General features: G+C 33.4%; 1 protein-coding gene across 1 annotated transcript in view; it reads right to left on the bottom strand.

Annotated features, from left to right (window-relative positions):
• The window catches only part of SOX6 (SRY-box transcription factor 6), a 620,818-nt gene that overhangs the window by 519,922 nt on the left and 73,353 nt on the right, over positions 1-27,543 (bottom strand). Inside the window, exon 2 of the mRNA XM_027115294.1 lies at positions 1,820-1,892. The gene's annotated coding sequence lies outside the window, so the exon portion shown is untranslated. The remainder of the gene's footprint in view (positions 1-1,819; positions 1,893-27,543) is intronic.

Below are 27,543 nucleotides of genomic sequence, written 5' to 3'. Positions count from 1 at the left end.
TACTTTAGGCCTGTGTGATTACTATGACTTCTACCTAAGTGATTAGACAAAATCTGACTAGAGCTTTTTGGGTTTTTTTAAGTTGAACTCCAGAAATAACCATATGAAAACTACACCCACAGTGCCCCTTCTATTTTTTAGCCTCTCTCTTTGTCAGGTCACAAGAAAAAAAATTCAGCTAATTGGACCACCTCTGTTCAAAGCTCGTCTATGTATATCTGGTTGGGGTATTGCTGGATTGCTGGGGGGCAGGGGGCGGTAGAGAAGAGAAAAATTCAGGAAACAGAGCCTTTGGGTGATGAGAAATGTAGACTATATTTTGATTAAGGCCATCTTGGTTGAAATGCTGGTAATTGTCTTGTATTTGTAGTTTAAAAACATTAATCATCCTAAAAACTTACTATAGGGAATGACTGAATGATACGCGAGAAGAGAGAAAGGAAGTAAAAGAAAGGATAAAGCAACAAAGACAAGATTTGGACAGTTCAAAATTATTTCCCTTCACACAGATTTCTAATAGGATAAGCTCAGCTCCTTGGAACCATCCTTTTTCTCGAGAGCCCTTCAAAGATACTTTACATTTCTTTCTCCATCTTCTTTGCCTCCTAATCCTCACTGTGATACCTTGCACAAATTAAAAGCTTATATTTAATCCAAATGAACCATGGAGTTTAATATTTTGTGTTTTACATAAGAATTCAGTCTTCAAATAATACAATGTGAATTGATAGTCTCATAAAATAACATCTTATTCATTCTTAAAACATTAAAAAATATACAAACTGTGTTAAGCTATATTAAATATTCACATCTATTTTTTTAAGATGGTTCAAAATACCTGCCCCAATCAATGTTACTACTAAAAGAAAGGTAAAGCTGGTTTTAAATAAATTTTCACTGCTCTCTGTTTAAATACTGAATCACTTAAACTCTAATTTATAATGTTACTTTTTTTTCAAATACTTTCCTAGAAGTTTATTCCCTAAAATTCCTTTATAGTAGTACACTAACAGAGAAAAAGTTTCCTCTGTCTTTGTGGTTATCGAATGTAAAGATCACCTTAGATATCAATGGTTTGGTACAATGTACACACATAAATATATCTTAAACTCAAGTTACTTAAATATGGTCTTATATACACACAAACATTTTTAATACCTGCCACATACTCTAAACTACTTTTATATTAATAAATACATAACAATTTGAAGTATTTTCATTGATCATTAAAGTTCATTCAATATTTTTTCTTGAAATTGACCTTCTTTCCTGAGAAAAATTATCTTTGTTCTCCAAAATACCATTTAAAATATAATAGCATTTTGAGGATGGTGAAGAAGACAGGAATACCCCGATTTTGATATACATTATACATTCACTAAATGAGTCTTTGGTTCCTTAATACATAATCTCCTCAAGGACTGACAGCTCTTTGAATTCTGTATCATCTCACATCTTTTCAATGAGCACAGGCACATAGAACTTTTCAAGTCCAGACAACCAGAAGACTATAAGAAGTTATCAAGGTAAATTATTCATGTGCAGATAGACTAGCCCCTTTAAGGTAATAATCCATTCCTACAATTGAGCCCCATCTTCAAAAAGTAAGATATTTATCGTTTCAGCCTCTTGTAATTGGCCCTGCCATTGTGTTATTTCACTGGAAATCATAACAGAGGCTTTTTTCACCCTCTGATATTTTTCTATACTCCTTTTAAGAAAACACTTACAAAAAACTAATAACACTTTAAAAACACTGTAACTGTTCTCATCACACAATGAGAAGAGTAGTAAGAGTAATAAATAAGCCAATACTTACAAATACGCACAAAAAAATCAGCTCCAGCACCCAGAAATCACTGGTAAATTGCCTTTGAATTCATGAAAGTGACCTGAAAGTTTAGACAAAAAAGGAAATGAAAAAGGATTAGTAAATTGCATTTACTTGCTTTATTAAAGAATACATTCTGGCTACAAATTATACTATTTTTTAACTCGGTCAGTTGTCTACTCAAACAACTTTTTCCAAGATGATAATACCAAAAGAAACAATTCGTTCATTGTTCTTCATCGAAGAATACAACATCTCCATCCATTATGGCTTTTAAAATACTGTCAGTAATAAAGTGGTGTTTAAAAATATGAATAAGTAAAAACAAAAGCAAGAAAAAATTTTAAGGGAATAAAGGCTTACAAGTTACATTTGAAAAACTGTTTATGTCTGCAAGTTAAAACGAATTAGATTCACGGAAAATACCTTGGATATGTCCAACAGGAATACCTTGAAGGTAGACTAAATATGAAAAGATGCAGTTTTAGTTCTGCCCAAGATGTGGAATCCATTTAGATGCTTAGGCTATATACAATGCATTCTGTATGAGCCACAATTCAATTCAAAATTCTTTTCCTTGCACACACTTTAGTTCTGGCTGAAGAGGTAACAGATGCAACTCAAACATACAGAGCTAGCCTTGTAAAAAGTTTTAACTAGCACAATGACTCACTTTATGCCTCTAAATATCTATGGTTTCCTCTCTCCAGAACCCCCATGCATTAGAAAGTAGTTTGGTAGTTTATTTTTATTGTTTGGTCTAAATACAGCACATTTTTGGTTCCATGAAAACAAAGAAACTTTGTTGCAAAGGCTGTACTCTTTCCAAAAAGTTAGGATGGCTATGAGTAGTGTTCAAGTGAAAATAATAATGGAGCTTGGGTTCCTAATTTAGGTCAGAAACTTTCCTAGACTCTGGGGACTAGTTTGATTCAATCCACATATTTTAAATACAGCCAGTAAACATCTAGGTTAGTTAACTAACCTAGTTAGTTAGCTAACTAGATTTAAAGAAAATTCATTTCAAAAAACATAGATCTTGTTCAACATCATTTATAGGATCTACTATTCCCAATATTGCATTTATAGAACAAATGGCCATAATAGATTAGGTATTGGCCTCTGAAATTAAGTTGAGATATGAAATAAATATACAACTCAGCCCTTCCCCAGCTCCTATAACATGCTTTTGCCTAAGTGACCCATATAATTATTCTATTTTCTAGTCAGGATTGATAGATAATAAAGTCCTGGACATTTGGACAGCTTTAAGTATCCATACGTTTCCTCACCAGACCTCTTTCTCTCTGTAGGAAATGGTGCCTCAGGCTTCCCCAATCCAATTTCACCAGTTTCTAGCAACTCTGCAATGGCTACTTCTATTGCATGCGAGAAGTACAAGAGAGTCCACCCTGAGGAAGGTAGCTCTGTCATTCATTTTTGGTGTTATACCCTTTACCTCCTCATGGCTTTCTGATGTTTCGGGATTCAGTAGAGCAATTTTACCTGGGACACCACACAACCCAATGTGGACACACTCTGTGTACTAGTCAAAGCCAGAAAAGAATTCTGGTTCTGATATAAGCTATTCTCACATTTTATCTGACCCTGAATTAAAAATTATAACTGAAGTTATCTATAAAGTAAATCTCTAGCAAAATGCTGTATATCCAAAAGCCTAAAGTCTGGAAGAATCTAAGTGTTCTTAAGTGCTCACATACTTTTAAAAGGATCTCACCTTGTCTTTCTAGCAACTATTCTTTTAAAAGCATGAATTGGAATTATGCAATAAATATTATACATCCCATTTCTTCACTTCCATTTAAACAATGGAGGACAAAATAAAAGGCATCCAGATAATATTGTGACTGATGTATGTCTCATCTTTTTCAGTTAAGATCTCTAACTCTGGAGATATTTTAAATTAAGAATAAGTCAGATTCCAGAGATTTAGGGCAAATAGTATTTTAACATTCGTCAATATGAAGTCAATAAATCTCATTTGTCATATAAGGCCAGTCTTGCTGCATATTTTATTTGTTGTGGGTTTTTTTTGCGGTACGTGGGCCTCTCACTGTTGTGGCCTCTCCCGTTGCAGAGCACAGGCTCCGGACACGCAGGCTCAGCAGCCATGGCTCACAGGCCCAGCCGCTCCACGGCATGTGGGATCTTCCCGGACCGGGGGCACGAACCCATGTCCCCTGCAGCGGCAGGCAGACTCTCAACCACTGCGCCACCAGGGAAGCCCCTTGCTGCATACTTTAAAAGTAACTCTGAATCTCATTATCAACTGATTTATACTATTGGTGAATTTTGCAGCAAACAAATTTAAAAGTATAAGCTTCTAACATCACAGTTCACTATTATAAAAAAACAAAAAAAATCACACTAAGTGAAGTCAGACAGAGAAAGACAAATATCATATGATATCATTCATATGTGGAATCCAATTTTAAAAAATAAAGATACAAATGAACTTATTTACAAAACAGAAACGGACTTACAAATATCGAGAACAAACTTGGGGCTACCAAAGGGGAAAGGTCGGGGGAGGGATAAATCAGGAGCTTGGCATGAACACACACACACTACTATGTATAAGACAGATAACCAACAAGGACCTACTGTATAGCACAGGGAACTCTACTTAATATTCTGTGACAACCTATATGAGAAAAGAATCTAAAAAAGAATGAATATATGTATATCTATAACTGAATCACTTTGCTGTACACCTGAAACTAACACAACATTGTAAATTAACTATACTCCAATAAAATTTAAATTTTTAAAAAAAAACTTTAATGCATACTTCCTCCTGTAGAGAATTTAGGAATAAACAAGCAATATTTTATGATGGGCAAAGAATTAAGAATCAACTCACAAGAATTAACACACAACTTGAAGTAATCTACTTCTTCAAGAACCAGAAAAGTTTAAGCTGAAGAAAACATTTCCAAAATAAAATTGGCAACTTTGGTCCTGAGGGCAGCACAAAAGTAAGAAGATAGAGAAGGAAATACCATCTGATCTGGAAAATCACAATATGTTTAGTAAAATGAATCTTCAGAATATCCAATCACCATGGATTGTTCCACTCCTCTACTAGTTCATTCATTCATTCAGCAAATATTGATCATGGGTTAAAGATTTCACTGGACAATATAGTCACAAATTTTTTAAATAAAGAAAATAATTACGCTGTACATCTAAAACTAATACAATGCTATATGTCAATTACATCTCAATTTATAAATAAATAAATATTTTTAAATCATGGCCTTTGTCCTAAAAGACTTTTCAAACAATCAGTAATCCAACCGTGGGGACCTCCCTGGTGGTTCAGTAGTAGAGGATCCACCTTACAATGCAGGGGATGCAGGTTCAATCCCTGGTGAGGAAACTAAGATCCCACATGCCTCAACAAAGATCCCGCATGCCGCAGCTAAGATCCGTTGCAGCCAAAAATAAATAATTAATTAATAAATCTTTTTAAAAAATAATAATAATCCAAACTGGACAACAAACTATTACGTCTGACCATGGTGCTGACATCCTCCATATTATTTGGTTATCAAATCTTTTGCATATTCTTAATTTACTAAATAAAAAGTGCATTGTAGCTAGTGGGAAGCAGCCGCATAGCACAGGGAGATCAGCTCGGTGCTTTGTGACCACCTAGAGGGGTGGGATAGGGAGGGTGGTAGGTAGGGAGATGCAAGAGGGAAGAGATATGGGGATATATGTATATGTATAGCTGATTCACTTTGCTATAAAGCAGAAACTAGCACACCATTGTAGAGCAATTATACTCCAATAAAGATGTTAAAAAAAAAAGTGCATTGCTACAAATTCTTCAATATAAAAATGCACAAAGAATATAAAGAGTAAATTTACCAATTAAGAAATACAAATGTCCAATAACAAAAATATGAGTCTCCCTAATAATCAAGTAAATGTAAATAAAGTATTTTCACCTAAAATATTGGCAAAATATTCTTGTAAACTGGACAAAAACTAGCATTTATGAGGATGTGGAAAAATAAACACTTTCAGGTACCATTCATGGGATTATAAATTGGGTACAACTTTTCTGAATGGTAATTTGACAGAAAGTGTTAATATATATATTTTTTTATTTTATTTTATTTTATTTTTTTGCGGTTCGCGGGCCCCTCACTGTTGTGGCCTCTCCCGTTGCAGAGCACAGGCTCCGGATGCGCAGGCTCAGCGGCCATGGCTCACGGGCCCAGCCGCTCCGCGGCATGTGGGATCTTCCCGGACCGGGGCACGAACCCGTGTCCCCTGCATTGGCAGGCGGACTCTCAACCACTGCGCCACCAGGGAAGCCCCAGAGAGTGTTAATATTTTTAACATCAATATCCTTTGAGTTTGAAAGGCTATTTCCAAAATTATCCTAAGGAACTAATCACAAAAATGTTAAAATACATATACATGTAATAAGCATGTTCATTACAGCATTTTTCTAATAGCCCTAAATTGAAAATAACCTACTAACTGCGTAAGTAAATTATGGTACATATATATAACAGTACTCTGTAATCATTAAAAATTATGATATAAATCTATATTTAATGACATTAAAAGATGGCCACAAAATATTGTTGAATAAAAAAAATAACATGTATAATAAGAGCTAATTTATAGAAAATCAAATGTGTATATACACACATGCACACAAAGTAAAGTACAATTTAACAAAAATGTTAACACTGAGTGAGATATGGGCTTATTTTTACTTTTTTATTCTTATGAGTTGGTGTTATTTAGATTTTTTTTATCCTTAACATGTCTAATTTGTCCCAAAACAAAAAAGCTATTTCTAAAATTCACTATATCACTTATACATTCAAAAGTAGTCACCAAATCCAGACTAACGTGCTATTAATCTAGCAGCAAAAGCCAAATATTAATATTAGTTACAAAAAGAAAAACCTCTGAATTACAAGGCAACTTCAAACAAGTATCTTGACATCAAATGAAGAAGCCATAAAGATTTTCACAAAATATGTCCCCCTCTACCAAAAATAGGTAACAGAGCAAAGGTAAACAGAAAATAAAAACACTTCCGCCTCCCTGTATAATTAGACTTTAAAAGCTTTCAAGCTAAATTTTTAAATCCTGCTTAAAGCTGTCTCTAAACCACACCCATTTCTCTTTTTAATCCCCATCCCTTCTTTTTTTTTTCTAAGCAAGAAGGTTCAAGTTGGTGGTTGGATTAAATGACCTTACAACTCTGAGAGTCAATAACCTAAGGCATTTTTTAAAGTACCAAAATGCTTCCAAAAACACCTGTAACAAAATTTTGTCCACCTTTATATTAAATTGTGGCATCACATGTTTAAAACTCAACTCAAGGATTGATTCTTTGGTTTAATAATGTTATGTTATACATAATGAGCCACTGAGTTAAAACAACTACATTTAAAGCATTTATTTTCTCAACTAACTTTTGGAAAGACATCAATGCCTGGTGTTTCATACATCAAAATAAAAATTATAGAGACATTAAAAAATATCCTGTATGCAAATACAAATGAGTTTTCCTGCAGATGTGATTTTTGCATTAAAACTGCTATTCTCTCCCAAGTTGCATCAATTAAAAAAAAATGCAAAACCCTCCATAATATTATCTTTTGTTCTTTATAGCATTGCTAGGCTGAAGCCATGTTTCTTGAACTCCATCATTCTTAGCTTTCCTTTTCCTCTTAATAATTATACTAAATTATGTAAAATTTGAACTATGAAATGTGAAAATGAAATGTGAAATTCATCTTGCAAAGGAACTGATACTAAGCTAATGCACAATTTTTAAAAAATGCAATTACTAATAATTAAGAATATCACAATAGTGAAGGGGAAAATGAGGTTTCACTTATTGATATTTACATCTTCTAAGGCAAAAGTAAGAGTATTTCTGATGTATCAAGGAAGACAACTTAGATGCTACCTAGTATACCACTCTGCTTTCCTGGAACAAAAGCCTATTTCCTCAAAGAAATAGGAATTTCCCCTATTTTAAAAAATCTCCAAAGATAGTTACTACTGAAGCATACTGCTAGTTGCCTATTTATATATTCTATGCTGCTCAACCTACACCTTCAATATGATTCCAGTATTAAGGGCCACAGTTTAGAAGGGATGTTGACAAGCATTCATAAGAGAATGGCTAAGAAATTTTAGAGGAAACATGTTACATTAAAATGGTTGCATGCTCTAAAGGTGGTTAGTTGGACTGAACTTTGGAGATCATCTAATCCAGTGATCTTCAAACTCTTTGGTCTCAGGACTCCTTTACATTTCTAAAAATTATTCAGAGTCCCCAAGAGCTATGGTTATATTTATCAATAGTTATTATATCTGAAACTAAAGCTAAGAAAAAATTTAAATAGTTATTAATTCATTTAAAATAAAATAAATGATTAATAATCATTTAGTGATGAACCTATTACATGGTAACATAAATAACATAATTTTAAAATACAAGCATATTTTACAAAACAAAAAAATTAGAAGACTGGCATTGTTTTGCATTTTTAAGTATCTCAAATGCCTAGTTCAATAAAAGACAGTTGGATTCTCATAGGTGCTACTGCATTCAATCTGTTGTGATATGTTGGTTTGACAGAAGTATGTGAAAAATATCCATCTTCACACAGATATGAAGTTGGAAAGAGGCAGATTTTTTAACAGCCTTTCAAGATAATTGTAGCTATTCTTCTTTAGTACTATATCAAAATTTGACAAGTAATAGTTTACCAAAGGTTAAGTGCAATATGGAATCTGAAACCTGAATATCAATTAACTTTTTATATTCTGTTACTTTAAAAACCACCGGTCTTGGGCTTCCCTGGTGGCGCAGTGGTTGAGAGTCCGCCTGCCGATGCAGGGGACACGGGTTCGTGTCCCGGTCCAGGAAGATCCCACATGCCGCGGAGCGGCTGGGCCCATGAGCCATGGCCGCTGAGCCTGCGCGTCCGGAGCCTGTGCTCCGCAACGGGAGAGGCCACAACAGTGAGAGGCCCGCATACTGCAAACAAACAAACAAACAAACAAACAAACAAACACCACTGGTCTTTAAATGCATCTTTTACCCATGCATGTTTTTGCAACATCATACATTGGTTCATCTGGAGAATACTGGTTCACTCGAGTTGTGCAGATCTTCAAAACGTTGATGTATTTCATTATTCAATATTTTAAAAAATCACATTTGTTAATATCACCAATTGTTACTATCACCAATCTTAGAAAAGTTTTTAAATATTGGAAAGCCATCAACCTCATGGTAGTGGATACAAGTTTTCCAAACAACAAATTTTCTCTTGAAAGCTCAAATTTTATTATTGACAACAAATAGTGTCAGTTGATTTTCCTAAAATGGGAGGCTCACTTTGCTCATTTTTGAGAATACATCTGCCAAGTATCCACAGTTTGAATAACCACTGTGTGTCTGTTAGTCATTCTTTCAAGTAAAAATGATGTTCTATGAAAAAAACAGTTCAGCTTGAAACTCAATCATGCAAGTGATTTTTTCTCAAGGTAACTACAGTACTTGAGTAGGCAGCATAAGTGCTTTATTCATACTTCCCATTTCATCACAGACTATTAAAAATATACTTAAGGGTCAAGAATTAATAAAATCAATAATTTGTACTGCTTCATCTGCAACATTCTTAAGCAAAACTAGATTTTTTTTCTGTGAATGGTGATTATTCTAAAAAATGCAAGGACTACTAACAAAATTTGGTGCCACTGCCTTGATCTGTGCTAAGGCACCAGCAGTCCTGCCCAAAATTGCTTTGCATCCTCAGTGTAAATGGCAACACATTGAAAAAGGTAAATAGCATCTTAGTATTATGATGAAAATAGTTTTGATTTTTTAGACCCCTTGAAAGGGTGTCAGGGGTCCCCATACAGACCCCATTTTGATAACTGCTTATCTACTCTGATAATCCATTTTGCAGCTAAGGAAACTATCTAGTTTAATATTTTCAAGCCCACAAAGGAAAGGTAATATCTAGCACACTGAGTGTAATGTGATTGAAAGTTACTCTTTCTTCTTTCCAAAATAAAAAATAACACTAGTGGGTGGGAATTACAAGGTAGTGAATTTTAGCTCAGTCCAGACAAATCTTTAAAAGCAATATAATAAGTTGCCTCGCAAAAAACAGATGTGTTCCTGAGTTTGTAAAAGTTGAGACTGGATGACTCTTTGCCAGGGATGCTGTAGAAAGAATTCTTACCCTAAGTTTAAAGTTGTATCAAAACTTAACTGATTATATAATCACTTAGAAAGCTTTTATAAAATTTGAATTTCTAGGCCCCACCCCAAAACCTACTAAACTGGAATCTCCTTGAGTGGGCCGAGAGTTTCCAGTTTTTTGAAAGCTCCTGAGGTGACTGTTAAAGCCCACCTAGCTGCAGATGGTGTTCAAGAACTGTTGTACCAGTTCACCTCTAAACTCACTACCACTTCAACATTCTACAATTTTATATTTTATCCACACCCACTGGAAGTATACCCTTAAACTTTAATGTAACATTTCCTAAGTCTACTCTAACACATTATAGATGGTCAGGATCAAGGTATTTCTGGGTCAGAAGAGGAGGAATTAATGTTGCATTTCCTAGGCCTGCGAGTTCACCTCTGCCAGCGTATGTAGCGGAATAGTAAATCAGAGATAGAATTGACTAAGTTTGATACATATTCACAACTGAGAAAACCCATAAAAAAAAAAAGAATGGTCAGTATAAAAATAGTACCTACATGAAAAATGAATGAGATTATTGAGAAGACAACGTGCCTTCCACTTTACAAAGGCAGCTTATTGCTATGAACCAAGACCAAAATATAGATCTCAAACTTCCAAAACCTATTTATAGAATTACTACCATGTGACTTAATCCCCAAAACTCTTGTATCTTGAGGTCTTGATTACAGAAAAATTTCATATACTTCATAAACACAACATAAGGCAACTTGTCCACTTTACCAGAATCAAACAAAAATTTAGCAATAAGCCAAAAAATAATTTGCAATATATTTTGTAACTTTTCACTTAATAAACTTGTTCTCTTTTATTTCTTCTTTCTTCTCCTGCTTTCTTAGCAAAACATACTTCTTGGAAATAACACCTATTAATGTATTTTTTAATATCCCTTTTTTTCTTGCAGCCTGACTGATTTCAGACATATATGATATCAGCTTAATAACAAAAGTCAGAGAAGGTCTTGCGTAAGAAGGACTGGAGAAAAAAGTGATCATCAAAACATAATCCTCAGACCCCTTATTTCAGAAGTACCAGGTTCCTTATTAAAACAAAAAAAATTTAAAAGAGGCCCCACCCATTCCTATTGATTCTGTAATTCCAAAAGCATGGCCTAGGAATTTATTTTAAAGCATAGCCCCCAGGTGATTCCTGTGCACACTAAAATTCAATAACTGCTGGGCTAAAGGGCAACTGTGTTAAATGAGGATAAGCTCACAAAAAATTTTGCGCAAAAAGAATTTTTTTAATAATTCTATAAAATGTTTTATCTTACTAAAAAGATTCTCAATGCTTTTGGATTTCTTATTTTTTTAATAAAATATTTTTTTAATGTAAGGATAAATTAGAAACTAGAATTTAACTTAAAAATTAAGGCTTAGTTATTGTAGAGTGTTTTTTTTTTGAGAATGATACATGCAATTCTCCAGCAATACAATTAACATTTTTGAGAGCCCACAGGATACATAACATGAATTGGAATCTCTGGGGATTCAGAACAACAAAGCACAATCCCAAATCTCCAGCAACTGACAATTTGGATTCACTGTGAGATAAATATATTTAGAATAGTCTCAACATTTGCAGTTGCATTATCATATCTGGAATAAGGAGAGGATTCCACCCCTGCTGAGTTTTTTCTCCCTGAACTCTGCTCACAAAATAAAGTGGCAGAACATTTTTAAAGCAATCATTTAACAAAAGTTTGTAAATAAGTACTGATTTTTTAAGACCATAAATTTTTAAAATAAATCTACTATTTTCTATAGGGTAAACTGATAGGCAAAAGAGATGGGGTTGTTCTTTGTACTTGTTCTAGGTAATTAAATCAAGATAAATTTAAAGACATCTAAAGAGGATCTGTTTTGATACTCATTTTAAGATACTCTTCTTGTTACCACTCTCTGTACCACTCCCTCTTAACCACAAATAATGACTTCAGTAATGGAGCTCTGTAATTTAAAGTACCAGGCAAATAACACCAAGTTACTTAGATGAATTGACACGGCCTGTTGTGCAAATATGTACTTAGGATGAGATTATAAAAATAACAGCTGCATTATCAACAGCTCATCATTTACTGAATGTTTGCTCTGTGTTAAGCACTGGAAAAACAAAAATGAATGACATAGAGTTGGTGACTTCAAGGAGTTCACAACCTAGTAAAAGAGACAAATAATTACAGCTTTGTGTGAAATACATGAGATGAAGAAAAATTTATAAAACTATGTAATCCAATTTTCTGAAATAAAGAATATATATAGAAATTGGGGATGCTGCCACTTAACTCCTAAGGTTTTTGTGAGGATTAGAGATAAGAAAATGCTTCCTAGATGGGATATGTCTTCTATAAATGTACTTCCCTTTTTGCTTTTTCCCTGAGATTTCGTTGAAATGTGCCCAAGTCACAACTTACACAGATGACCTGGTGGCTAATATAACCACTCACTTTTTAAAGAAGAATGTCTTAAGGGTATATGACCTTGGCAATGCTACCCCATCATCACACTCAATATATGGACACACTGCATGTCCTCAGGGAGCTCAGTCATACACTATGGATTAGTCCTTCCCAGACGTAATTAAGTCTTGTGCTCACTCTCAAAAACACAGAAACAAATGAAGAAAATCATGTAGAGAGATCCTGCTTATCCTTTTACTGTATGTCTTTCATAACAATTTAAAGATTTCACTGTGAAGTCCAGACAAGATCTGGCCTGGCATCTCTCAGAGTGCCTCACTTACTAAGTGAAAAATAGGAATACCAGGATGAGATGTACCCAAGTTTACAGGCACATAACTCACTTAGGACCACATGACAAGTTGGTGACAGAGCTTTCACTTTAAGTCAGAGTTTCCAATTACTGAGCTCACGTCTATTCTATGAGGAACATAAATGTCTCCTGTTATTTCATCTGTAAAATGGGATAGTTAGCATTCACTTCTCTCATACCATGTCAGTTTCACTACTTTGCCTTCACACTTAACTCATTTGAAAAAAGATACTTCATAAAATGGAAAGGGGTTAAATACCTGGGGTGAAATATATTTCTCTGGTGCTAGTACCTTCCCATTTCCCCCAACTCCAATCAACCACCAATTCCTGTATACTTTTTGTCCTGGAATTTTCCTAATTTTCCTTTTTTTTTTTTTCTGATTCACAATGAGATTGATGGGACTCTGTGTGTGCGTGTCTGTGTCTGTGTCTACACGTGTGTAGATACACTTAGGAAAAATACTCTGCTACACAAGACATAATTCTCATTTCCCTACATTACTGCTCTCATGCCACCACTGGGACAAAAACCATTGCCTTTTTAATGTGAGAAGATGGAAGAAATGCACAGCGCTCTCCAATACTCAAATCCCAGCCCTAAATTTCATCCCTATCAATGCTGCTTCTGCAGAATTCACAGTAAAAAAAGACTAGGCATTATTAAGCAATAAGTTGATATTTATTTTCTTATTAAATCGTCATAATTACTTTGTGATGGGATTACTATCCTCATTTTAAAAAAAAAAGAAAAAACTGAAACTCACTGGGATTAAATATTTACAAAGGTAGTAAGTGGCATGGTTGGCACTCAAATTCACAATCTCTGGTTCCAAAGCTAGTGTACTTTCCATGTTTCATTTAAGTAGCATTCCTTAATATTTCAGATCCTTTAAAAACTTATTGGTTCTGATGCTAAAAGAGCTTCATTTAAGAGATCCTAAATCCCACCATTTCTATACATTGATCCTACTCCTGCCCTTCAACCACCATATTTCTCTGGGACAGGCACTATGCCAAGTCCACACATCAGCCTATAATTCAAAGCCTGTTTCTTGCATTCTCTACTCCAGGGTAGCTTCCCAGAACAATTTTACTGGACAGAGGAGTCTTTCTTCTAAAAAAAAAAAAAAAAAAAATGAAAATATTTAGCATATCTATCACATACAATAAGGAAACTTCCAAAACTTAAAGAGAAATATTCTAAGGTCAGTGATATTATTTTGTACATTAAATGCTTTAAATTTGAGATGGTTTTGAAAATTAAATATATATGCTTAATTCCTTTCCAATAATAAAATAATCTAAATAAATTTTAGGTTCAAAATGTGTAATGTAAAGTACAAGAGTTCAAACAGTATATTATTGGCACAGGAATAATAGGCAGATCAATAAACAACAGAAAATCTAGAAATAGATGACAATTTGTAGAAAAATTTAGTCTATAAGTGACACGTCAAATCAGTGGAGAAATGATAAACTATTCAACAAATGATGCTGGGAATGAGTAGACATTTGGAAAAAATAATATTGAATCTCTACCTCCACTTTACACTAAAGTAAATTCCAGATGGATTTTTTTAATGTAAAAACTAAAAAGAAAAATGACATTAAAACAAGGAAAAGATTAGCAAAATTGACTACACTGAAAATTTTAAACTTCTGTATTAAAAAAAAAAAAAAAAGACCATTAACAAAGTTAGAAGGCAGACCACAAACCAGAAAGAAAAAAAAAGTATATTTTTGGTATGGTATGACTAATGGGAACATCAAATCAATAAGAAAAAAACAGAAAAATAGGCCACAAAAATGAATAGAATATTTACAAATGAGAAAAGGGAAAAAGAAAATAAGCTTAAAAATGATTCAATATCACAATTAGTTTTTAAAATGTTAAGTAATACATTGATTCATATCTCAATACAAGATAACAAAGATTTAAAATATTAGTAATATGTAATGTTCATGAGCATGAGGAATTGGGCACTCTCATTCACTGGTGAGAATGTAATGCAGCACAACCTTTCTGGAGGGCAGTTTGACAATTCTGCATTCCCTATATCACTTATAGAAAAAAATCAAACAATATGGAAAAGCATAAGAAAAAAGTAAAAGATATTCTTTCCAGTACATCCAATTTTTTTTTTTTTTTTTTTTTTTTTTTTTTTTGTGGTATGCGGGCCTCTCACTGTTGTGGCCTCTCCCGTTGCAGAGCACAGGCTCTGGACGCGCAGGCTCAGCGGCCATGGCTCACGGGCCCAGCCGCTCTGCGGCATGTGGGATCTTCCCGGACCGGGGCATGAACCCGTGTCTCCTGCATCGGCAGGCGGACTCTCAACCACTGCGCCACCAGGGAAGCCCTACATCCAAATTTTAAATGTACATGTCCTTTGATACAAGAATTCTAGTTCTATTTTATCCTAAGGAAATTATTGGAAAAATGGGTAAAGAGCATATGTACAAAAATGTTCACTGAAGTGTTGTTTATGATAGGAAGGAGCTGAAGACAACCAATGATTAATCAATATTCAAATAACTAGGGTACAACCAAAAAATAGATTACAATGCAGTCATTACAAAAATCCATATTTATAAAGAAGAAAGATACCCACAGCATAGTTACTGAGGGAAAAAAAAAAAGGCTGAAGAAGCACATGTATTTTCTTCCAACTGTATAAAAACATATAAACTATTATATGGGTATGTACGCATATGAACACAAAAAAAGGATATACGGCAAAATGTTATTTATGAGTGTTCATATCTATATCTATACTTATATATGTGCATAAGTTAAAAAAGAAAGGACATGCAGCAAAAGATTAATGAATTCTGAGATTATCATTGAAATTTTCTTTTTTTCTCTATTCATTTCCTTATTTTCTGAATTTTTTATATGTCTTGACATTCTTTTTTTGTATAATCAGAAAAGAAAGGATTTTTATTTTTAAATAAATTTAAAATGAGGTAAAGATTTAATTAATATTCAAACACAAATTTTTTTATACCAAACTATAACCCTAAAAAACGATGCTGAAAAAGATAATCCTAACTAATACCAGTAAGAATAACAATGCTAAATCTAAAATGGTAGGTTTAAATCTACTGTAGAGGGAAAATGACTAGATCTACCTTGGTTAAAAAAATTCAGTGTATGTGAATATACATATTTTACATGCACAAATAATGTATGTAAATATGTTACATCCATAACAATAGCATAATCTATGATTTGGTGATATTAGCATACTCTTCCTAAAACAGCAGTGTTTTAAATTGGCAAATTTAGTTAGAGCTTTCCTTCAAAATGTCCATCACTTTGACCCAGCTCCACTTTTAGAAATCTATCTTAAGGAATTAGTCATAAACACAAAAATAATTTTTGTACAAATATATTTATTCCAGTATTATTTAAAAGAGCAAAACAAAAGAGGCAGGTTATAGATCCTATTTAGGTAAAATAAGGATAGATATAAATGTGCTTACATAATAGGCATAGAAAAATTCTAAAGGGATACCCAGAAAATTCTTCATGGTGGAACAAACATCTTGATTTTTCACTTTACACATTTCCATATTTGAATTTTGGTCATGAGCATGATTACTTTTATCATTTAAAATGCAAAAGAATAAAAGAGATAAAATGGCAAAAATAATAATAATAATTTGAAGCAACTGATATCTAAAAATAAGAGAATATCTAAGTAAGATATCATCCACTCACTAGGCATAACATTATGTGGTTATTAAAATTTTTACTTAGAACCCTGGGTAATAGCATGGGAAAATACTTACGTCATAATGTGAAGCAAAAAAAGGAATAAAAATTATATATACATACGTCTAAAAAAGAAAAAGCCGACGCTTAAGAAAACAACTGTGAGGAAATAGTAATCTGTAACAAAGGCTGCCACTGGGTATAGGACTGGGATAAATTCTTTCTTTTCTTTCCACTTTTTGTACTTTTACAAATTTTCATAATGCTGAACATTTTTAAGCGGAAAAAATTAATAAAGCGGGAAAAAAGTATACAATTCTATTTTATACAGAGTTCACACCTTCAAATGTCACTATCTTGACCAACTTTCAAAGAGTTTTTTCTGAACTGTAATTAGCATACAAGTAAATCTCCTTAATTAGTAATGAGAATTCTATATCCTATATCCAAAAACAAGGGAAAGTTTAAGTAAAATATAGCCCACTACCAGGCATAATATTATGTGTTAATTAAAACTTTCACTTAGAATCCTAGTTAACAGCATGGGAAAATACTCACGTGGCACACATCCACTCTACTGTATAATAAAGTTGTAATTTAGCCAATAGAATTCCCTAACTTCCTTTGAATCAGCAATATTCCTGTGAAGTATGTAATAAGATAAACTACTTTTTCCTTGATAAGTAACTTCAGTTTCCTCATCTATAAAATGCACATAATAATATTATACTGCCTCACGGATTTATTGCTAACATTAAATGAGATAATAAGTGTAAATCAATTAGTACAGTCTCCTGGCACTTACTGTACTCAACAAATGGTAGCAATTATTACTATTATGAGCATGGTTGCCCTTAAAATATTTACTTACTCTCTCCTTTCTATTAGGATAAACTCTATGCAAGACTAATCGGACTGAAAGAAGGATATATTTTTAATTAAAAATGAAGATTTAAGTATCAGAATCAACTTAAAATCGTAAGAGTGTATGAAAAATACAAAATTTATATATGGGAAGTTACTTATCTAAACCTTATTCTGAAAATGTAGACTTTTAAAAGAATATATTTACTATTCCTGTGCTCAAGTAATTGTAAGCACACAGAACCTCAAAATAAAAGAAAATCATGTTCTTGCATAGCTAACCTCCCAGAGTAACAATCATTGCACAGTATGAGTTTTTTAACCTTCTTTACTATTTAGTCCATTAATTCACACTCCGCTAGAACAGGAACCAGAGGTAGTCTTGTATAGTGAGAAAGAATGAAGGCTAGGAGGCAGACCTAGGTTCAGACCTTGCCCTGTAACTTATTAGATGTGTGACCATGGGCAATTATTTAATTTCTCTGCAGCTTAGTTTTCTCATCTGTAAAATAATAATAATCATATTACCTACCTCAAAAGATTTTTTAGAATAACTAAATGGGATGATCTATATAAAATATGTAACAAACATGTTGACCTCACAAAGTAGTTCTTTGGCATTTATTAACAGGGATCAGCAAACTTTTTCTATAAAAGGCCAGACAGTAAATAATTTAAGCTTTGAGAGCCACATGATCTCTGTCACATCTACTTAACTCTGCCATAATAGAGCAAAAGCAACCATAGAAAATACATAAATAAGTGGGCATGGATATGTTCCAATAAAACTTTATTTATAAAAATAGATAGTGGAGCTTCCCTGGTGGAGCAGTGGTTGAGAGTCCGCCTGCCGATGCAAGAGATACAGGTTCGTGCCCCGGTCCGGGAAGATCCCACATGCCGCAGAGCGGCTGGGCCCGTGAGCCATGGCCGCTGAGCCTGCATGTCCGGAGCCTGTGCTCCGCAACGGGAGAGGCCACAACAGTGAGAGGCCCGCGTACCGAAAAAACTAAAAAATAAAATAAATAAAAATAGGTAGTGGGCCAAATTTGGCCACCTGGACATAGTTTGCTGAATCCTGATTTAGTGGACTCCCCAACTGGATATCCTCTAAATGGCTCTCTACACTATGACCTCCTAGGAAAACTCCTTCAATTTTCAAATCTTCTAAATCAGTGTTTTCAAAGTGTGCTCTATGGAACACTCATTTCCTGAGACACTAGTAGAAGTTACACCTCAATAAAATTCTATGATCATAAAAGTTTAAGTAAAAATAAATTAATTAATCAGAAATGAGCACACTGCAAATCAACTATATTTCAATTTAAAAATAAATAAATAAAAAGTTTAGGAAATTCTTGGTTGAACAAATTTTGTGTCTGTAGAAATTCTTTATACATTAATGTCTTTGGAAATCTCCAAAAAGAGCATGCGGAGTATAATTCATTGAGTCATTATTTTGGCAAAAATTTTTGAATGCCTATTCACCTAGTGATGTGGATATACAAATAAATAAAATAGGCAAAAGTCCCTGCCTTCACTGAGCTTACATTCCAATGGGGAGGCAAACAATAAAAAAATAACAAGCAATACAAATAGTATTTTAGGTGATGGTAAATGATATAGAGAAAAGTGAAGCAGGTGGAGGATAGGGCGTGCTAGAGTTATAAGTATGATACACAGGATGTTCAGAGAGATTAAATGTAAATGGACAAATACTCCAATTTTAAAATCCTCATTAAATGTGGCTTATAAGAGATATTTTTAAACCCTAAGCATACAAAAAAGATAACAAGTGAATTTTTTAAATATAACATACAAATACTAACAAAGGAAAACTTTAATAATATCAAACAGAATGGCTTAAAGGCAAAGAGTATTACTAGAGATAAAGATCATAGTTAACAATAAAAGATTGTTAATTCATTAATTATATACAAAGCATATTTTGTTAAGATATAATGATTCTAAATTTGTATGAACATAATGATATAGTCTCAAAATATTTAGCTAAATTTGTCATAAATATAAAGCAAAATAGACAAATTCATAATGAGTGAAGACTTTTAAATACCCCTCTTGACATAACTAAAAAAAAAAGGAAAATAAAGAATTAAATAATACGATCAGCAAATTTGACTTAATTGACGTATTTAGAAGGGTGAACCAAACAATCGTAACAATTGCACAGTATACATTATTTTTAAGCAAATGTTAGTCAGTCATACTTAATAGTAAAATATTGAAAGTTTTTTCTCTCGGATAGAGAATACAACGAGGGTGCCCATCATCATTACTTCTATCCTCAACATTGTATTAGAAGTCTTAAACAGCACAAAAAGGCAAGAAAAAGAAATACAAGGTATAAGCATTGAAAAAGAAGAAATCAAATTGTCCTTATGTGCAGATGATATGATTATATAGGTAAAAAATTCAAAAGAATCTACAGAAAAATAATTATAATCAATAAGTGAGTTTGGCAAGTTTGTGTTCTATGCTCATGGATTGGAAGACTCAAAATTGTAATGAAGTCTAACTCCCCAAATTAATCTATAGATTCAATGGAATTACAATTCCAATAGTTTTGTGCATATGTGTGTGTATATATAACTTGCTAACTTGATTCTAAAATTTATATGAAAATCCAAGAAAAGCTAAGAAAATCTTGAAGAACACAAAGGATAGACTTGGTCTACCAGATATCTAGACTTATTATAAAGCAATAGTAATTAGGACAGAAAAGAATTGGCCCTGGGTGGGGGAAAAGGAACAGAATCAAGAGCCCAGAAGAAGAAAAAGAAGAAACTAAGCAGATATACGTACTTGATTTACAACAAAGTTATAAGTTGGCACTACTAAGCAGTGGGGAAAGGATGGGGTTGATTTTGTTTGTTTACTTTTTTCAATAAATAATCCTGCATCAATTAGATATCCATACAGAAAAATAAAAAAAAAACTTGACCCCTCGGTTATTATATTCCATGATACAAAGGTTAAAAAATAAGTTTTTCTTAAATGCCTCGTATTTAAACATAAAATAAGCAATCTAATACGAAATGATGAAAATGCAAATTAAAACCATGAGGTACCAATTTTCACCTGTATGGTCCAGGGCATAGAGAAACAGGTATTCAAACATTATTGTTAGGGGTACAAATGGGCACAGCATCTACTAAAGGCAATTTGATAACACCTATTTAAACTTTAAATTGCATATAACTATTAACTCATGATTCCATTTCTAGGAATTTTTCCTACAGATGTATTTGTACATGAACGTAAAGGATATTCAATGCAATATTGTTAGTAATAATACCAAAAGATTAGAACCAACCAAAAAGTCCATTTAAGACAAGGATTAAATGTTATATCACACTAATATATTGAAATATTATGCAGTCAGTTAAAAGGAATGAGAAAGCTCTATATGTCCTGATATATATATTGTGGAAATGAAAAAAGCAAGATACAGACAAATATGTATAATACTACTTGAGTTAAGAATACCATTTGTGTTAAAAAAAAAAAAAGCATTTCATAGTATCTCTCTAGATGGATACGTAAGAAATTGGTTATAGACATGGCTTTCAGGGAGGGAACCTGAGAAACTGAGGAACTTGCAGGAAATAAGTAGGAGATCAACTTTTTACTCTATACCTTCTGTACTTTTATAAATTTGTACCATATATACAGAAGACCTATTTAAATAAATAAATATATTTATTTTGGAACTGAATTTCACACAAGTACTCACAGTCCCTCACATATAATAAGTGTCTAATCTTGTGACTAATAATAAGATATAAAGATTACCTGGCAAGCCTTTATTTGTAAAGTATGCTATCTTATGCACAGTTAGTATATTAGCTACAAACATCTTTTATATCCCTGGAGTCAGTACAATTGAGTGAAGTTTTGCAATTTATCATCCTGGTATAATGATCTCAATATATGGAAGTGCCTTTAAGATTACACGCTGTTTTTTAAATATACTACAAAATATTGTTAAGCAAAGCAAGGATGAGGGGTATTTTAGTCTTGTACTAATGAATATCGGAGTAAACACTATAGAACAAGATCATATAAATGACAGGAGAACAAGTCGTGTCTATGCCCAGACAGGTCCACTAAATATATACTCCCTCTTTTTATAATTTTTAATAATTTTTTATTTTATGTTAACTGGGCATACTTGAGAAATAATTCTTTCTTCCAGCTGACTTAACCATTTATGCAAAAGTAAAATGACTGCTGTAAAATGGGTTAACTCAAGCAGATCATTCACTTCAACTTGACCCCTTTCTCTGTAAAAACAACTCAGTGAACATGGCAGCACCCTAGATCATTTAAACAGGACATTTCGTTTTAATATTCTTGAATCTAACTTTATTGTGTATTTTATGAGTGTCTCTTTCATTTCAGTTAATCTCATGTCTGTCTTTTAAGCTAATTCAACTATCTACAGACCTCATTTTGAGTACAATCATGGGAGTATGAAAGATTTACCAATCTCATGTCACATCAGAACAAACAGGAATGAATGACATCTGAGAAAGGAAAAAGTTGCCACTCTCAAAATTCAGAAGCTGTTAATTCTCAAATCAGTAGACTGCAGCATGGTTCTGATCCACTTGCTCACAAACTTTAAAGAGTACAAGCTCCTGAATTCACATTTAACTCTATAGTTAGTTACTTATTTACTTGTTTCTTCAAATCAAAAATCTATTACTCTGAACTGGTTGGAGTCAATGGCCTTATTTATCTTAATCCTATGTACAACTGTTATTTTTTTTTCCTTCAACATATACTAAGCACCTGATCCTGGTCTACATGAACAGAGCAACTCTTAAATTGTTTTAATATACACTTCTTCAGACCGTAAATCTTTTAAGGGTAAACCAGTATTTTCTCTTTCCTTTTGTATATTTATACACTATCTTAGTACTGAGTCTTCAATAATTTTTTTTCATTATGCGACATTGTAAAAAGCAAAGGACAATTTAGTTTACCTACTTGGTGAAAAGAAATATTTTGATATATATCAATTTACTAATCAGAGTTCATTTTAATAAGAACTCATTTTTTTATGGAAAATTATGATTATTAACACCCTGGCTCTTGCTTCCAATAAGATACCCTTGTAGGGTACATTATTCTGAACTTATATGTTGTCATATGTCATCACATCTTGGAGACTAGTATCACCATTGTCTTAGATTTGAGATCCATTACAGAGATATTTCTGATACAGCAATTAATTTTATTTCTCCATTTTTCAGTGTAGGCAAACTGATCAGGATCGGGGGACAGTAACCAATGCTTCTTGCAGGTTAACTGAAGGAAAATATAACAAAACCCAGAAAAAAAAATTATCTCAGTTAAGATTCTGATTCCGTTGAATAAAAAAATAAATTAACAATTTGAGATGATTTTCAGGGAAAAGGATGGTAAGAGGAAAAAAAATAAGTTTCCAAGGAAATATATACAAATATACTTCTTTAATGAATATAATACAACAGGGGCTTCATTCTAAATGATACCTCCTTACTGCGTAGTAGTTTACAAGCAATCTAACTCTTCCCTCAGAACTAAAAGTATTTTTTTTCTTAAAATTTTACAAGTCTGTTCTTCTGTCACAAAAGCACATGTTGCTATGGATGATGATGACTATGGAGCTACAAAGTTTACCACAGTTTCAGTCACCAGTGCTCCCACCTATACAGTGTCATCCTCAGAAACCATCTGATGTTCCTTCTGCATAATCAGTAAAACATTGAGTTAGCACTTAACACTCTAGGAAAGATTAAACCAATTTTTTTAAGCAAAAAAAATTCCAGCCAAGTCAAAACAGAATTGTAATGTATCAAAACCTCAAAAGGAGATCTTTATATGCTCAGGATTTACCTTTTCTTTGATTGCAGTACCTGAACTCTACAAACAGTATATTCGGTGAGTAGAATGCTGGCAAAGCAGATGTTACCCCTTGCATCCTCCATCTAAATTCTCATTCCCAATTTGGTCGTCTGCAGTGGTGAATCAGAACAAGGTGACTCATTTAATTAACGATGAGAAATTTGAAGCTATACTTGCCTCCTAGTGTTTACCTTGAAATAAGGCTATTATGCTACTAAAACTTAAAAGCACAGGAGCTAGCCAAGTTGCAAAATAACATTCAAGATAAGACCACTGCATCATGATTTCTCTCTAATTGTTTTCCTTCGAACAGATGTCTAAGATGAGTTCCTCACATTAAAAACAAATGGGAGGAGATTAAGGTTTTCAACTATACCTCTGACAAGCCCATATGAGTGTCTTACAGTTGTCAGAATTCATTCAAGAGGAAAACAAGAAGCATGGCAAAACATAACTCAGCAAAGTATTGTGCCTTAAAATATGTCTTCCACCAGAACTTCAGATTGTACCTATGTTCTTTTTTGTCCCAGCTTCTGTGAAACAACTGCTTGCCTAAGGACAATGGAAACAACCAAAATTTAATGAGTGCCTACCATCTTCCAGACACTTTAACATATACCAGAAAAACATGTTGTCATGGTAGACAAAAGAAAAGTACCAAAGGCTATATAGTTCCTACATTATGCACCAAGGTACCCCAACGCACCATAGAGAACTCATAGAAATACTAACATATTTTAACTTTTTAAGAGAAACACAGCTCTACGCGACATCTGTTGATTGACACATATCATTAGCAATTGTGATCATTTAAAAATGAAATTGAAGTAGTGTTTTTCCTTTCAATTTATCTGTATTATTTTTTCAAAATCTGCTAAGTTTTTAGTACCTAAAAACTTAAGTTGTTTGATCCAAACTAAGTACTGAAGTGAACTGTTAGGTATTTCTTTTGGACCAGAGCCACCTTGAAAAAATTACTGACACACTAAAGACACCATGAACCAAGAAAATTTGAGAACTTCTGGCTTAGAGCCTTAGAGCCTTCTTACTTATGAATACACACGACTCAAGTAAATAAAAGCAAATCACTGTTGATAAGTAAACGAAAATAATGAAAGTATCTGAAAACGCACTTTTCCACCCAGTGTCTGAATAAACTTGGTCCACAGGAAGGGAATGACTCTGAGATTACTGTGAGCAAAATCAATAGTCTCAATGTCAGTGCCAAATAAGTCAGTGCCTCGAAATACATATGCAATCCAAAAAGGAAAAATGTGAGATGAAAGTGCTGAGACAACCTGAGAAAAGTAAATCAGAAGCACTCTACATAGCAGAAGAAAAACTCACTAGGAAAACAACGTTGTTAGGTTAGAAAGTGACAGAGACAGATATAAGCATTTGTGTAACTTCACACTCAGAGGTATCCTGGCAGTGTCTGGTAGTATTTCTGATCCTGTAACCAGGAAATGTACATGAGGTCATGGAAGAAACAGATAAGTAAAAAAAAAAGAAAACAAAGTCCTAGGACTTTGAAATATATACACTCACTCAAAAAAGAGGGATATTAGAGATAAAATATAACAGTGCAAGGGGAAGGATCCTCTCAACAGAGTGAAAAGGATAACGAACGTAAAACAACCCATAAATTCTCATGTAAAGTCAGGGAACGATAGACTACTGATGAGGCCAGGCAATGCCCAGAATTGTGATTCCAACAAGAACGTCACTAGAACATTATAGCAAAATACAATGTCAATTGGTTTGAAGGAATGATCTTTATTCCACAAATAAAAAAGGATGAGACTTGAACCTAATTGAGAGTTTCACATCTCCTAATCAGCACACAAAGATTTTTAATGTAAAAGCAAAATTCCATCTAAATGTAAGACTGCAAACTGTTAGTAAAAAATTGTGTTTTTTTTTTAAATGCCGAAAGTACACTATTGATACACTCATGTTATTTAATTGAATTGGAGGGAATGGAGGAGTTATCTGGGATATCTATGCACAGTTATTTTACTAAAACTAGGTCACACAAAAGGGAAACCAGTAAAAGCAGAGTAACATTGTCACATAATAGTGGCTATTAGTCCAAAGTCGAGCACTCTCTTCCTTTCTCTATACTAGCTCTGTGTAATCTTAGAAGTGTCACTTAATCTTATTGTTTCTCAGTTTTCCCAAGCTTCTAAAATGTGTAATATGTAATATTTATTGTGTCAACGTTGTTGAAAGAATGGGATATGATAAAAGAATGAAAATTCTTTAAAAATATAGAGTTCTTCAGTCAAGATATTGTTATAACCTCTCAAAATAGTACTTTTACTTTCATTCTCACATGAACTTTAGGAAGAGCAAAGCAGTTTCAATAGACCTTGTAGGTAACCTACAGATTTTACACCCAGATAGATCACACCTGAAGTACTAGAACTTAAACTGATGGCCACATCAGATATCCAGGCATCACAGAAGACTGAAGAAAATAATTGCTACTGTGACTGAATTAACTTTAAAAAGCATGTTAAAATTATTCCTGAATAACAACTGGTTACCAGATCATCGGAATTCTATCTACAAAATGCATCTTGAGTCTGGAAACTAATCTGTCATTAAATTATTTCATTTCCAAATGAAATATTTATCATTATTTATGTCATCTCCAAAATGATTCTCTAATTTTTTAACTCCTTCCTACTCTCTCTCACAGCTCTTAACTAAGTCCTTATTCTCTCATCTGAACTTCTAAGCACCCTAACTGAGATATCTAATTCCAGTCTCTTTTCCTATTAATTCATTGCTCACTCCATCCCTAATCTTTTCAGTTATCTCCCTTAAATAAAGATATGATCACATCACTACTATGCTCAAAATCTATTTGGCTCCACTTTACCCCTCAGCATAAAGACCAAAATCTTTGCTATCCCATTCAAGGCCTTCATAAATCTGGCCACAGTTTCCTTCACAGCTTCATCATCTTGAGCACGGGCAAAACTTGAGTCAAAAAGGATTGTTTCCTGCTCTCCCAAAGTGAATTGCATTTTCCCACCTTCAGGCCTTTGTTCATATTCTTTCCTCAAAACAAGTGGAATTCCACTCCCCTCCACCTTTACCTGTTGAATTCAAATGCTACTTCCTCCATGAAGTCCTCCTGAGAGTTAAGTTTTCCAACTGGAGTTAATCTCTCATTCCTCAGCATGCTGATATCATTGGCTATATATTTTTCTTGGACACATAAGTTTTGCTTTAATTGCAATAATTTATGCAGTATCTGTTGTCTCTTTCACTAGGCTGTAAGTTCATCGAGAGGAGAAAACTTGTCTGATTCATTTTAATTTTACATGCAAAGCCTAGAAGAGTGCTCTGCGTATCAGGAGCTCTGTAATATGTCTTTTGAATTTAAATATGGAAGCATTACGTAAACAAACTTCACCCAGAAAAAAATCATAGCTAAGGAAAGAATAGAAACACATTCCTATGATGAACGGAGGGAAATATTTGCTACTGTGTGTCACATCATAATATATATCTCATCTTCTTCAATTATTGGCAACTGTTTTAAAAATAAACAAAAAAAAACTTTAAAAGCTGTACTTATGTCATTTATTTTCAAAAATACAACAGTAACTTTTTCAATAATCATGTTTCATGGCAAAAGAAGTGTATCTGTCTTTCCAAAAAACCCTCTCTATTTCTTGAACTCAATTAATGAACATAAGTCATTCTATTTCAAAAGCTGGACTGGAAAGTAAATTCATCACTAAAGGCAAAATGTATTCATATCCAAGCAGACCTCACCTTTATACTTATATCACTAATGGAATTCTTGTGCACCTTTCTACTTTTTTGGGGTGGCACGCACCAAACAGCTTGCAGGATCCAACCAGGGATCGAACCTGTGCCCCCTGCAGTGGAAACTCGGAGTCCTAACCACTGGACCGCCAGGGAATTCCTGCACATTTCTTCTGAAGGCAAGGTGTTTTCAGATCTACTAGTACATATCCCAGTAAGAAAAGGAAGGAAGGCTATCGATCTCCTCCACTTGCCGGATTTTGAGAAAATGAGGATCAAAGAAGAGAAATAACATAAATAAGCTTTCATTTTCAGTGAGTAGGATTAAAAAATCTAACATATCATTAATCATGTCTTCCACATTCTA

The sequence above is a fragment of the Aethalodelphis obliquidens genome, unplaced genomic scaffold, assembly GCF_003676395.1.
Source record: "Aethalodelphis obliquidens isolate GAN/ISIS:26980383/991018 unplaced genomic scaffold, ASM367639v1 scaffold14, whole genome shotgun sequence".
Classification (NCBI taxonomy): domain Eukaryota; kingdom Metazoa; phylum Chordata; class Mammalia; order Artiodactyla; family Delphinidae; genus Aethalodelphis; species Aethalodelphis obliquidens.
The sequence above is the reverse complement of the archived record's forward strand: the minus strand, read 5'-3'. Positions and strand labels throughout refer to the sequence as shown.